The sequence below is a fragment of the Lemur catta genome, chromosome 11, assembly GCF_020740605.2.
Source record: "Lemur catta isolate mLemCat1 chromosome 11, mLemCat1.pri, whole genome shotgun sequence".
Lineage (NCBI taxonomy): Eukaryota > Metazoa > Chordata > Mammalia > Primates > Lemuridae > Lemur > Lemur catta.
Genome location: NC_059138.1, coordinates 74,211,476 through 74,224,057, shown reverse-complemented (window position 1 = coordinate 74,224,057; position 12,582 = coordinate 74,211,476). Strand labels below are relative to the sequence as shown.

Genomic DNA, 12,582 nt, shown 5'->3' with positions numbered 1-12,582 from the left:
TTTCATTAAAGCCATGAAAAGTTAAAAAAAAAAAATTAGAAAAACCCCAACCAAACAAAAAACCATAAACATTTTACAAGATAAGCACTGTTATAAGACAGAAAGGGACTGATGGCCACTGCTGTGGGCTTAGGTGTCTAAAGGAGTCTTGGTGGACGTTGGAGGGTTTAGATTGCATATTTCAGGATGGCATGGTTCAGAGGGAATAGAAAAGACTACATCTGTCTTCACTACTAGATCCAACACATAGTAGGGGCTTGTTAGGCATTATTGAATATATAACTACACCAGGATATAACTGCTGATATAGATGATGTGTAGATAATACTTACAACTATGTAGGGGACTAGTGGGGCAAAGGACAGGAGAAAACAGGTTAATTCAAGATTATGCAAGAATTTTTGTCTGTTTGTGTCCCACATGTCTTGAATTTGGTGTCTGGCACATAGTGGGTACTCAATGAATATTTTTTTGAATGAGTGAAATGGCTAATGGCATAATTTCAGGCTGTCATGTAAGTAATGGGAAGCGTGGGAGGTTTTTGAGGAAGTGCCTTTTAGGGAAGGTGCATGGCAGCCACATGTAGAATTGATTGTAAATGGAAGGATGAGGAAACAAGAGATTATGACGTGGGCACAGGGTCATGAGGAGGGTCTGAAATAGATGACTGGCCTTGGAAACAGAAGGAAAGGGCAGGATGGAGGACATCACAAAGACATGTGGTGAATGCTTGTCGTTGGAGGGTGACCATAGGAGGGTTGAGTCAGAAGATGCTTAAGGTCCAAGGTGATAAGGAGTCCAGGTAAGTTGGAAAATAATAATATTATTGACATAGGGGAAACAAAGTAGGGTTTTGTTGGAGGGGAGGGGCAGTAGGCATCGGGTTTTTAGGCACTCAGGTATGATATAAGGGCGAATTATCTCCATTAGGCACTTACTTGTGAGCTGGAAAAAGACTGAAATTCAGGGCTGGAGATTCTGGGTTGTGAGTGGTTGTCCACAGGCTGCCTTGGGAAGCAGCAGCTTCTGGGGCGTGGGAGTGGGTAGGGAGATAGGATTGGGAGGTGCCTCAGGAGTAGCATGGCCCCTGCCTCTCAGTTCACAGGGCTGTTGGCTTCCCCTTCAACTCTGTTGCTTTTAGATGGATCACAGGGTCTTAGAAGTTACAGTTTATTCACATCTGGGGGAACTTTACCCCACGGGATTCTCTCTGTCCTCTTCCCCAGCATTTCCCTACTTCCTTGTGTAGGATCATTTTGTTATCATTTGTTATTGTCTGGTAATATTATCCCCTATGTGAAAGTTCCTAATTTGTCTCTAATGCATGAGCATCCGCTGCAGGAACTGATCCCCTGGCTATTTTTGAAGGATGTGCTGCTCATAACTCCATGTGTGTGTGTAAATCTCTCTTAAAACATGATCTCTGATAACTAATTTTACAACCTCAAATGACAGGGTAATATGTACATTACAGATTGAATAAAACTCGAAGTATGCTAATATAGAATATAATAATTAGTATTGGAGTACAAGGGCATTTGCCATAGAATACTATAGCTTTCACATTTTTGCTTTAAAATTCCAGTGTATGAGAAACTTTTGAATAGAAATAATTGGGAATGTTAAATCCTTATTTAAAAATACCATTTTCATGCTCCGTTTGGCAGCACATATATACAGTTAGAAAGATAGAAGATTAGCATAGCCCCTGTGCAAGGACACACAAATTTGTTAAGGATTTTATGGTTTTATATACCTTATGAAGAACTCAATTTTCCCGCTGAGATGGACTAGAGATTTTCAGATTTGTCTTCCTGTTTTTCCTTGTTCTTTCTTTCTTTGTCAAAATTATTTTGAATATAGCACTGGTGATTATATAAAATGAACTTGAGTAAATCAGAATTCTGTCATTGGTGAGAGTTTTGCCAGGTTTTACTTGTGTTGTATTGCTTGCTTTTTAAAATAAATTAATTGTGAAAAACAATTTAGTGATCTCCAAATTGTAAGTTTCGGAATGGCAGTTAGTGTCTGTATGTCTCTTCAAGTCAAGCATCTGCTTCAGAGATATTGATGATGATATGATGAATGATGCAGTTTCACCAAACTTGGCAATTCCCACAAATAAATTTTTTTTTTTTTTTTTTTGGAGAGATGAGGTCTCGCTTTTATTCATGCTGGTCTCGAACTCCTGACCTCAAGTGATCCTCCCGCCTCAGCCTCCCAGAGTGCTAGGATTATAGGCATGAGCCACCGCGCCTGGCCCCCATAAATAATTGAATAGCATAAATTGTATTTATTTCTGTAGTGTCTACACTAGAGAATTAGAACCATGAGTTTATAAAAATCCAGGTTGTGGTCTATACAAATAGAATGATATTCAAATAATGTGTTTTCAATGGGATACTGATGAAATTTTTAGTACATGGTATTGGGCCAAGTGGGTAGCTATCAAGAGAAAAAGGAGGTTGATTCCTTATGTAATACCATTCAAACCAACGCCAACCTGATTAATTAATTTTATACAATGACCAGTGTGATATTCAAAAGAATTATGATGAAAGAAAAGAGGGAGAAATCAGGAAGGCAATTCAGCAAATGTCTGGTCTACCTAAGTTGGAAAAAGTAAAAAATAGTATTTTTAACAAGGATTTCTAAATATGAGTATATATTTATATCTGCTTAAAATCATAAAAGGACTACAAAAAAACATGCATAAATTCCTATAACCTTAAAGTAGAGGGATTTTAACTGTATGACTCAAAATCCAGAAGCCATAAAAGAAAAGATTGATAATTTGATTAACTTCAAATAAAGCATTTTTACTTGATAAAATACACCATAAGCAAATTCAAGAGACAAATGACTGTCAGGGAAAAAAACTATTTGCAGTGGACAAAGGGTTTTATCTCTGTCTATAAAGAACTACTACAAATGAATAAGAAAAAGACATGGCAGACCAATAGAAAAATTATGGGCAAAGGATGTGAGAAGATTAGTCACAAAATATGAAATACATTATCTTTAAACCTAAGAAAAGATCTTCAGCCTTACACATGATAAGAGATATGCAAATTTAAACTGTGCTGAAGTAGCAGTTTTCACGTCATCAGATTAGCAAAAATTCTAGTGTGACAATTGACCAACTGTGGAAAAATTGGTGCTGTACTTCATGTGAGAGTACAAAATGGCACCACCCTATGGAGACCAGTTTGGCCATTGTAATCCATCAAGATTACAAATGCAATTACCCTTTGACCCAGCAATCTGGCTCTGGCAATTTTTCCTATAGATACATCTGAATACATACATATGAAGTGACGTGCCTGGTTGGTGTTTCATTAAACCATTGTTTGTAATAGAAAAGCTTGGAAGTAATTCAAGTATCCATTAGCAGAGGACTGGTTAAATAAACTGTGATCCATCTATACAATGGAATATTGTGTAGCCTTTTAAAGAGACCATGGAAACTTTATATACTGATGTGGAAAGATCTTGAAGATATGTTACCAAGTGAAAAAAGCAAGGTATAAGACAGAATATGTAGTATGCTACATTTGACGTAGAAAGGAGACAAAATGAGAGTCTGTATTCATATCTGCTGGTAGCTGTATGAAGAAACATTGAAAGGAGAAACAAACAAAAGGAACTCAATTAAAGGTGGTTACCTGTAGTGGGTGGATAGGGAGTGGCACGGATAAGGATAGGGTGGGCAGAAACAGGGTGGGAGCAACACTGTTCACTGTGTGCTCTGTTCTATTATTTTTATTTTTGAACCCTGTAAATTATTACTTATTGCCTATTTGATAATAAGTTAGTTTTTAAAATTGTATTTCAGTGCCACTGTAACATGTGTCGAAGGGCAAGAAATATCTGCCCAGAGCTTTATCTTCTCTTGTTTCACTGTTGGCTACAGCCACCTAAGTGGGTTATATTTGGTTTATCTAGAGCTGTGCTGTCCATTATAGTAACCACTGGCCACATCTGGCTCTTGAGCACTTGAAATGTGGCTAGTCTAAATTGCGATGTGTTGTAAGGGTGCCTGATTTAGAAGACTTGGTACAAGAAAAGAATGTAAACTATCTCATTCATAATTTTTAAAATGTTGATTACATGTTGAATGCCAATCATTTGGGGTTTGGGGGTTAAAATATATTATTAAATTAATTTCACTTGTTTTTTTCTTACCTTAAATGTGACTACTAGGAAATTTAAAATTACATATGTGGCTTGGCCCTGTGGCTGGCACTTTATTTCTTTTGTGCAGTACTGATGTAGACTCCTGTCCTCACTCAGCATGTCTGCCAGAATTACTTTAAAAAAAAAATTAAACATGTCAATTCCTTGCTTTAAAACTTCTTTTGACTCCTAGATGCCTGTGGAGACCTTTTGTAATAGTCTCCAAGTTCCTTCCTTCACTCGTTGCTCCCTCCCCTCACATGTAAACATCGCTTTTCTTTACTCCCTGGACCGCAGGATGCTTCATAAATTTTAGTCTTTGACTGCATTGTCCTCTCTGTTTGGAATGTCCCTTCACCCGCATTTCATTGCCCAGAAAACTCCTAGTCATCTTATAAGCCCAGTTCATATGGCCCCTTCTTTGATGAAGCTTCCCTAGTTCCCGTCCTCTTTTCTGATAAGAAATCTGGTAAGCTTTCATATAAGCATCTGGCAAACCTCTGTGTTCTCACACTTAACACCAGTATTGCAGTTATCTTTCGGGGGAGGGGGGGGTATTGTTTCCCTCACCTGCGTGGGAGCTCCTCAGGGGCTGAACCATGTTGTATTCATTTTTGTTTTCCCAGACCTGAAACTACCCGTAAATAAACTCTAAAAAGTCACTAGACAAGTGAAGTTGGTTGTATTTCGTGAGAGTGCACCATGCCCAGTTTGCCTGGCTAACACTTCTATTTGTTTAATCTACATATGTAGGAAAGCAGGCTTGAACTTGTAGGCCTTCCTTGGTTCGGAATAGGCCTCTTTGGACTGTTCTAGCTTCGAACAGGCCAGCCTCCCTACAAGCAGAAGATTACAAACTGCAAAGACATCAGTAGCACCAAACCTGCAATGCGTTCTTGATTACAGGGCCTTGTTCAGACTGGAAGATGAGAGGAATTTGTGTTTAGTGCAGAGAGCAGAATTCTCCAGCCTGGCTGGGCGCCCGTGTTTCCAGAAGGTAAAGGTGGCAGGTGGTTGCCAGAAGGTGAAAGCATTGGTGGAGCCTGGCCAGCTACAAGACGGCCACGAGCTGGAAGAATGAAGTTCTCCACGGTCTGGTCCACAGGCTCCTACCTGGGTGACCGTCTGTGGGAAGTTGTTTCTGCTTGTTAGTATTCCCGTTGTCCTTCTCTTCTTGTGGTGTCTTAAGCTTGTATTCAAAAGAGAAAAGAAGAGTAATAAACAGAGCATTCAAGATCTGTAGATCAAGGATTTTTAGAAGGGAAAGTTAGAATTTTGCAAGCAACTTCTCAGCTAAGTGAACTGAAAGCATTATCATCATTGTTTAGAATCCATTTATTTTGTATATAATGATCCAGTTATTTTCACCAGGCAAAGCTTCTTGTGCAACCCTTCTAATCAGCTGAATGAGGAGCTCTTCTTTTAGTAAAATTTTGAGAGCCAGTAGTGCAGTAGCAAGTACAGTGTCTTCAGTGGCTAGAAAAACTGGTCTGAAGCTAAGACTGCCACTAACTTTGTGGTGTGAGCTTAAGCAAGTTACTTCATCTCTCTAGGCCTCATGACTTAGTAAAATGAAGTTATAAATACATCCTAGGTGGTTACAGCATTATAAGAGGTGAATGAGCTCAGGGGCCTAGCACCGTGCCTGGTCCATAGTAGATTTTGAGCACATCCAGTGCCACAGTGGAGCCTGTCCTTTCATAGTGTTGATATGGACTGCAGTGATTGTTCTTCAGTAGCATCGTTAGTATCTGTTCTTCAGAGCCTTGCCACTGTCCTGGGAGGGAGGGAGGGAGGGATGGACAGAAGGATGGAGCAGATGGATGAGGAGTCAGTACACGTGGGTTAGAGAACTGGCTTTGCCATTAGTTAGTTCTATGAGGATTCACTATGCCTCCTTGGTCCTGTTTGCAAAATGAAGGTGGTGATCATTTCCATTTCTAAAATACTGTAGTTTATCTCCATAAAGCAACACAAGTGGCCCCCAGAGGTTACACTGCATTGTTTGCAGGGTAACACTTGAGAACCTGGAAATTGCACAGCAAGGCTCTGTCACCTCTGAACCCCTCTGACCCCTGAGAAGAGTGCCCCTTAACCCTTCGGGATCATGTCCAGAGGCCAGTGTCATCTTTCTGGGCTCCATTTCCTGTGTTCTGCTTTCATATTCTCCCAGGATTGACCTGGCTCCATTTCTTACTAGAGATGCTCACTTTTTAGGGGTTGGGGGGATTGAGGTCTGCTCCTCGTCATTCTTCTGGTAAGAGATTGCATAATTTTTTAAGAGGGAGATTATCAGAAGACTTTTTAAAAAAGGAGTTTTGTGCTCGATCCAAATTTGTGTGAACATTTGCCTTCTTGCAAGCATGGAGGTCTGTGTGGTCGGCCTTCTCTGCCTTCCTGCCCCCACCGCCCGTCCTCTCTGACTCCAACACAGCACTTGGTAAAGTGGCTTGTGAACAGATAATTCGAGCTGGCAGTAATCAAGGTTTGGGGCTAATTATCATTAAAAGGTAATTTCATTGGTCTTGTCTTAAACCCACTGTAGCATTTCTTTTGTCACATGATTAAAAAAGAGAAAAAACACTTTTGGTAGTAAACTTTTGAGAACAGGTTTCCTATATTTAGTTCTTGTTCAAACTAACTTTATAAACTTCAAGTGGGCCTTTATTAATGTGATTTGCCTGCTTTATAATATTACATATTCAAAATAAAAGAAAATTGAAACAGTTCATCACTGAAGTGGATATTACAAAATCAACATCTGGTTTGAATAATGAGTTTTTAGATCCAAGTTGTGCTTCAGTGAATGAAGCTAATGAAACTGCCCTTCATTGTTATATCAGTGACTTCCCCTTTACTAATGTTTGGTTCCTCTTGGTTGCCAATTTGGAGGCCACTAAGGTTTCTTTGAGAAAGTTTTGTCCTAGTGATACTTGTTTTAAGTAATTCTCAGATAGCCACTTATCTGTCACCAGCAGGAGAGGAGGTGAAGACAACCCATTATCATATAAAATCACAGGTTCGGGACATTTCATGTATCCTTTTCTACCAAACTCTTGAAACAAGAGCAAAGTTAAAAAAGAGCTCTACAATTCTAGTGACTGAAAATTAGATGTTAGTATTGCACCATGAAAATTAGATGTTAGTATTGCACCATAATATCCACACAGCTCAGGGTCAGGTATATAGGCAGCTGTCCCAAGTTTTGTTTCTACCTTGAATTCTGATGCTTGCAGAAATATAGTTGCATCTGGGTAATGATAACACTACCCAGAGGGCACAGGACCATGCCTTCTACTCCTGATAACACATGCACATGCATGCATGCCACATGTACGTAGGTACCCCTAGGAAGTCTCTTGAAGGTAAATATACTGTTTTGCTGCTAGATTTCCTGATCCATAGATATCCATGCTAATAACACATAATAATGCCCTCTGCTACTTACAAAGCACTTTCGGATTCATCATTTGATTTGGTTTTCAGAAAACTACTTTAGGGTGGATAGGGTAGATTTTATTACCTCTCTTTTAGTAATGAGGAACCTCCTTAAAGAAGCACTGTAACTTAACTCGAAGATGTTGCTGTCATGTGATAGAAAGCAATATTGTATAAAGGCCTAGTTTTATATTTTATGATAAAATCAAAGGGAAATCCTTTATTACATGCTCTACCTCAATAAATACTTAATGAAGGAATAAATGAACAAATAAATAAGGTGAAACAAAACCCTAACAAATAAAACTCTAAAGAGAAATGTCTCTAATAGTCAAGAATTAGAAACGTGGAAACAAATGAGTATTTTCTGTTTGTGGCTTCTGTGCCTATAATCAGATTTGGCAAAGGTGCAGGCAGGACCATAGTAGATGTGCAAGAAATATTTAGTGAATTTAATTGGATTAGCATCCACTAAATAGAAAAACAACAGAATATCCCTTTATCTGTGAGTACTATGATACTCAGCTTGCATCAGACACAAAATAGGCTGAAGTTGACTAACAGTTCCTCACTTTTTTTCAACTAGATCTCGTTGTCCATTGCAGTAAGTAGGATCCTCAGGAAACTGCAGGCCAGAAAGTCAGGGTGCTTTGTCCATCATGTTGACCAGATTATGAGCATTTCACCCCATCCCACTTTTTTTTTTAAATTGCCAATTGTGTTTTTTACTGTTTTCTTCACAAGAATAAGGGGAAAACAGAAAACCTGTGGATGGGATTGAGAGTCCCTCCTAGGCAAGGCTGCTGGGCAGAGAGTGTGGTTTCGGGTGACAGGTGTCATGCTACCGTGTGGCCAGCCCTGTGGGCACAGCACCACATCCTCATCCTTCCTCGTTACTTTGTTAACTGAACTCTACCGTCTGATTCTGAGAATCCTGGAGTTTTTGCCAACTTAATTTGTTTTTAAAAGTCATAATTCTTTTTAGTTGAGTTTTTTTTTTCCCTTCTTGACCATGCTTCTTTTAATTTAATTTAACTTCTAACTCTTCAGAAGCCAAATGGATGTTTTCCTTTTTTTTGACTAACGTGTGTCATATACAAGTGTTCTATAAAAAATATCTAGTATAGTTTGTAATTTAACCTTTACAGGTCCTTTCTAGGTTTTTTCCTTTGGGTACCACTACTCTTTTAAATTCACTTAGACCATTTAAGATCCCAGGCCTCAAATTCCTTTCTCTTTTGGCAAGCTGTTTAAGTTGATTCTTTCTTAACTTTTGGCCCAGTTTGGCCTTTTGCAGATGAGGCAAGGTGAGCACCCTCCATCCTTCCTATTTATCGCAGCTAATCCTGAACAGGGTTTGGCACAGTGAAGAGTGAAAAAGCTCCTGATTTAGCAGCCTGTTGACAGGGATTGAGTCCTAGTTTAGCCACTCACTAGCTCTATTATCTAGGCCAAGTCAGTTAATTTCTATAAACCTTGGTTTCCCTGTGTGTGAAATAAATAATAGCCATTTCACAATGTTGAAGGTTGATTAAGACAGTGTAATTGGAAGCGCTTTATAGGGTTGAATGCTATTATTATTGCAGATACTTTTTCACAGAGAAGTGATTGTTATACATTGAGAGAGTGTTTATATTATTACCAAATGAAATATGTAGAAAAGGTGGGATATCAGAATTGCCTGAGTGAGGAAAGGGATAGGCCATTCTTTTTTTTAATTATTATTTTTAAAATGTAAAAAAGTTTTTTCCCAGCTTTATTGAGGTATGATTGACAAATTAAAATTGAGTAAATTAACTGTGTACAATGTGATGTTTTTATATGTATACATTGTGAAAGGATTACCACAACTCAGCTAATTAACCATCACCTCACATAGTTATCTGTGTGTGTGTGTGTGTGTGTGTGTGTGTGTGTGTGTGTGTGTGTGGTGAGAACCTTTAAGATCAGCTCTTTTAACAGATTTCAAGTACCAGTTAAACAATATTGTTAACTATAGTCACTGTGCTGTAAATTAATCTCCAGAATTATTCATCTTATAAGTGAAAGTTTGTACTCTTTGAGCAACAGTTTCCCATTTCTCCTCCACCCACCCACCCCCAGCCCCTGGCAGCCACTGTTCTTATTCTTTGTGTTTCTATGAGCTCAACTTTCTTAGATTCCACATACCAGTGAGATCATACAGTATTTGTCTTTCTGTGTCCGACTTACTTCATTTAGCATAATGCCCTCAGGGTTCCTCCGTGTTGTTGCAAATGGCAGGATTTCTTTCTTTTTTATGGCCAAATAATTTCCATTGTGTGTATATATATAGCACAATTCCTTTATCCATTCATCTATTTATGGACACTTGGGTTGTTTCCATGTCTTGGCTATTGTGAATACTGCTTCAGTGAACATGGGAGTGCAGATAGATACCTCTTTGAGATACTGATTTTGTTTTCTTCAGATATATACTCAGAAGAGGGATTGATGGATCATATGATATTTCTATGTTTAATATTTTGAGGAACTCCATACTGGTTTTCCTTAGTGGCTGTACCAATTTGCATTCCCACCAACAGTGCACAAGCGTTCCATTTTCTTCACAAAGGATAGGCCAATCTTGATCATGGTGCCTGATGGAATGATCAGATCAGTGAGATACGGAGTAAGTGAATGTTAGAGGAATAAAGAGAACTGGCTGGGAGTAAAGACAAAGAACATGAGTTAGTTTGATTATATAGAGAGATGGGCTTGGAAACGGAGGGTTGGGCTCTCCTGCCACCAAAATGTAATAAAAGAACCATCACGAAGAGGCTCCTAGTTAGAAACTAAGATGCTGATGACCTCGGGGACTGAATGAATTTGGCATTGCTGGAAAGATAAACATGAAGAGAGGTTGGGAAGTTAATCCAATCGAGAAATTAACTGGGCCTGGACTTAACTGTGTCCACTAGGAGAAAGTAATGCTGAGTACAGTGCCTGGTGCAGAGTAAGTCCTGAATAAGTACTTGTTGAATGAATAAATGGGTGCAATAAAGATGCGTAGAGAACCAGTCACAGAATTGAGGCTGTATTCTGAGGTTCACTGTCACTCTGCCTTGTGCAAAAGCCAGTCTTCGGTAGGAAGGAATTATTGCATCTGCCCACCAGGTCCATTTAGTGGACCTCTGCAACGTGAGGGGTCATTGTTTTAACCCTTACAGAAAACCTGCTTTCCTAGCTCAGTGAAGTGAACTGTGCCTGGGTAAGATGCTGCATATAAGCCTCTATTCTCATGTCTCTTTGGTTTCGTTTGTAGGCCGCTGTTAGTTTAATAAGTTATCCCTATGAAAATGTTTTATTAATAGTTCCATCTTAGGATCTGAGAAGTAGAGCTCCCTCTGTGTTCTTGGGAAGTAAACTAATTAGATGTGTATGTCCAGCAATGGTAATGGTGACTGTTAACGTTTCATTTTGTTTTCGTAATGTTGTAACCTATGAGGTCATCATGTTCTCATTTTGTTTTGTGTACCCTGAGTTGACTACATTTTACTTGTCTTGTTGGTCTGCCGTGGTGGTCTCTGGCTTAGACAGCTGCAGTGTAATTTTTGGCTGGAGAAGCCAATTGAGACACTAGATCTCTATATTCCTGGCTATTTCATGCTGTACATCATGAAACACATCTCCAGTTTAGGTTTCATCAGTTTGGAGTGAGAAGCACAGTGATCTGTGAGTACCATGAGCATTCTCAGCCCTTCAAAGCACTTTAGGTCGTCTGATACCAAGATGAACACTATTCCTGGTGGTATTCTCCACAGGCAGCTTAGCTTAACTATGATACAGTTTAACGCTTGCATAGTATATTTGTGATTTTAAAGGTACACAAAAGTGCTTTAAGGGACTGGTTGTACATGATGAGAAATGCTTCAAGATACTTTACTTAATAAGTCCTGGAAACTTTTTATTCTAGTGGGAGGTTTGTGGGTTGGTTGGTATTTGAGGGAGAAATTAAAAAGTACACCTGTAAGACTGGGAGATTTAGGTGACGGATTAATTTGATGTTTGCAGTTTGAGTCATTTAGAACTGCTCAAAGTTTAGATGCTTCTGCTGCAGTTATAAATTTGAAGTCACGTCTGTTCTCTCTTCCAGAGATAAAGTGACCAAGATATAATTTAAATAACTTTCCTAAACTCAAAATCTGTCAGGAACTAAAGAAGTCCTGTAAGCTCTCAGATTCCTCCAGTCCCAGCCTTGTGCTAGCCCACCAGACCATGGGGCCTGCATGGAAGATGAAAGTGTAAACATATGAACCTGTATTTCCTAAGTCAGTGTAATTTTGTGTCTCTTGCTCATACATAGTACAGTATTTCATATTGATGTGTGCATGGCGTTCTGATCTGAAAGGACTATTTATATGCAGCCTGTCAGAGGTATGCTTGGTATGAAAACCATAGTGATTTGCCTCACTGGTTTGTTTAAAATTCTCAAGCATATTGCTATACTAACATAGCTTTTATTCATGGAATCTCCTTTACAGTGTGGGGAAGGGAGAATGACCATGTGGTGAATGAAGTAAATACACTGGACTTGATCCTCATAGCAAGAAAGGCCTGTAATGTTTATGTTAAAAGGTGATCTTGTGTTCCTTCTGCTTGGCAGAAGGCCTGGATGTATAATGAGGTCTGAACATATGTCAGATCCTGTGTCTCCCAAGAACTTGGTGTTGTAACACTTGAGTTCTATTTATTGAAATGATGACATGCTGTAATTGGTGCATTGATGCTCCGCACACCAGGTGCACATCTGCGTGAGAGGTTGTTGGAAAAGTGGCTATTGGAACATTAACTCCAGATTTCCTGACTTTTGTGTGATTAAACTATCAAACCCAATGTGGAATTAAACCAATATCAAAAGCAAGTGAAAAAAATTGCTTTGTGGAAGGAAAAAAATGTCATGTCAGCAATACTAGGGAATTTATTTGTAATCCTTTGGTCTGATATGGA

The 12,582-nt window shown here is 39.0% G+C and overlaps 1 protein-coding gene and 1 pseudogene across 2 annotated transcripts in view; both read left to right on the top strand.

The window, feature by feature from the left end:
* The window catches only part of JAZF1 (JAZF zinc finger 1), a 383,233-nt gene that overhangs the window by 59,100 nt on the left and 311,551 nt on the right, over positions 1 to 12,582 (top strand). The window lies entirely within an intron of this gene.
* On the top strand, positions 1,653 to 1,750 carry LOC123647845 (annotated as a pseudogene).